This window comes from Penaeus chinensis, chromosome 7 (assembly GCF_019202785.1).
Source record: "Penaeus chinensis breed Huanghai No. 1 chromosome 7, ASM1920278v2, whole genome shotgun sequence".
Classification (NCBI taxonomy): Eukaryota; Metazoa; Arthropoda; class Malacostraca; order Decapoda; family Penaeidae; genus Penaeus; species Penaeus chinensis.
This window is the reverse complement of record NC_061825.1, coordinates 22,754,861-22,757,360: the sequence shown is the minus strand read 5'-3', so window position 1 is coordinate 22,757,360 and position 2,500 is coordinate 22,754,861. Positions and strand designations below refer to the sequence as shown.

At 40.6% G+C, this 2,500-nt stretch overlaps 1 protein-coding gene across 7 annotated transcripts in view; it reads left to right on the top strand.

Moving 5' to 3' along the window:
* The window catches only part of LOC125027253, a 60,665-nt gene that overhangs the window by 47,511 nt on the left and 10,654 nt on the right, over window positions 1-2,500 (top strand). For 2 of the 7 annotated variants that reach the window (XR_007114998.1, XR_007114997.1), the window contains exon 13: window positions 1,122-1,253. The exons of the other annotated variants lie outside the window; for them this stretch is intronic. The gene's annotated coding sequence lies outside the window, so the exon portion shown is untranslated. The remainder of the gene's footprint in view (window positions 1-1,121; window positions 1,254-2,500) is intronic. 7 annotated transcript variants of the gene reach the window in all.

Sequence of the window (2,500 nt, the reverse complement as noted above, 5' to 3'; positions counted from 1 at the left end):
AGGACACAGAAACTGCAGAACTTTGCGGCAAGAGTAGCACTAGGAAATGTAAATAAATATGACCATATCACACCACATATAAACAAACTAAAATAGCTAAAAGGACAACAGAAATACAACTATGACACGTGTATTCTAATCCATAAAATAATTCAAGGAAATTACCCAAATTGTCTGTTACCTATACAAACAACAGGTAACATAACAGGTGTCCATGCGAGGCAAATAACTCCTTATATGTCAAAAGATTGAATACAGAAACTGGGGCAAGAAATATGCAAATCTGAGGTAAATCTTTACCTTGCACAGTTATTTGCATTTTTATTTGCTGCTGAATCACAATTTGAATCTCTCTCTCCCCTTTCTTTTATAACCTTTGAAGCCTTTGATACCCAGCTCCAACCACCTCTCCTGATAGTTGGAGATTTTCGCCACATTCTTTGAGGGTTATTCCACTGTTACTTCCTGAGGTCACTCCTGAGAATACTTTCTCTCAAATACTGACCTTATCCTCCTAAATTCAAATCTCCCACTGAATACCAAATTCTTTTCACACCTTGGTTTTTCTGTTTACTCTCCTTCCCTTCATTTAGACTTCCATTGGTCAGTTCTAGCCACTTTCATTATAGTGATCACTTCCCTATTCTCCTTTCTCCTATTTCCTATGTCCCACTTCCCAATGCCCCTTGCTGGTACTTTGAAAGAGCTGACTGACATACCTTTACATCTCTCTCTACCCTTGATCTTCTTCCATTATCCTTCTCTTCCACTTCAGACATGCTTCTATACTTCTCAACTAATAACCTAAATGCAGTCTATACATCCATTCCCTGAACTTCCTGATCTTACACTTAAAAATGTGTTCCATGGTGGAGCTCATATTGTACCAAAACACTTCAGGTGGAGCATGCAGCTTAGAACAGCTATTGTTATAAGAGTAGGTACCCAGAGTCAATTAACAACCCTCATATCATTTAACCCCTTCCCGACGGGTCACGCTGTGAGGCGTCCAAAAAAATGCTAGATCTGTGGTGTGCGGCTGTATGCCGTGGCGGCGCGCCAAAGCGCTACAAGCTGGTGATTTTAGAGTTTTTAATAATTTTTCTTCACCTGTCATCAAGGGGTTAAAAAGGCATCAGCTCATCTTTGTCATACAATACTTAACTCCATCACAAATGGCTGGTGAAATGTGTCCTCCATAACATCATCAACACCTGTCTCTGCAGTCTGGTGGAGGATCCATAAACTATCAGGTAAACATCCTCTTCATTCTGCCTACCTCATTTCTGACCCTCTTCAAGATCTATTGAACTTGGTGTCTATTTTATTCTGGTCAGTAGAGGCTCACCTTTCCCATGGCATATGCAGAAACACAGGTGTTTTCATAAAGTCCTTTCCTTTCAATCACACCTGTTTCAGAATTGCCTCTTCTGCTTCCTCTTCTTTTGCTCGAAAGTAACCCATGATCTTATTGCTGTAAACTGATCTGATAAGTTTCACCTCTACCAACAGCTGTCCAGTCGCCTCTGTACATAGATGATTTAACCATCTAGACTTCTGGCTTCTCCGGTCTGGTATAATATCAATCTCTTCTTGGGCCACCAACCATGGCTTTTGATTTTCTACTTTTAAAACCTTTTCCATTAATTTATATACTGAGGGTATATAAAAAACACTCCTCCATCTCCACATTACCCCAATCCTCTGCATCCTTGATTATGGTTGTATTATATATTCTGCCTCTACCTCACTTCTCATTCAGCTTGACAGAATCCACCATTACGGTCTCCGTTTAGCCCATGGCGCCTTCCAATCCTCTTAACTTAGAGCTTATATACTGAATTGGGCCTACCATCCCTGTCTCGATGACGTGCCCTTTTGTCTCTAAGAAGCTATGCTCGTTTTCACCAATTTTCTCTCTCTAAGCTAAGTGTCCCACAATCCCTTCTTCATGCCCTCTCCTCCTAACCACGTTAACTCCTTTCTCTTTTTGTATTGATGGTTTGCTTTCCCATTCACCCCTTCCTTATCTCCGATCCCTTTCTCTTTCTGTCCAGTCTTTCCCTCCCTTCATCCTGTAATTGCTCTCTTATTTTCCTTATCCACCTATATCAAACATCTTGCCTTCTATTCTCCTGACATGTTTTCTTGCACATATCTCCAATCACTCCTACAGTACCCATGTCTATATAGATGGCTTCAAATCTGTTTTCACTTTACTCTTTCCTTCTCGTACATATAACTTTCCCCTTCCCCCTGAATTGAGTGTCCTTACAACAGAAGTATATGCTATCCACTTTGCTTTACAATGCATGTCTTCCATTTCCTCCTCCTCCTTCACAATCTTTACCTAGTCATGCAACTCAATATCACTCATACAGTCCATACACCCTATAGTCAGTAAGATACAAGACTAGCTGTTTTATGTCTACACAACAGAAATCAGTCAAGTTTTGCTGGATACCCAGCCATGTTGGGATCCCAGCAATGAACAAGCAGA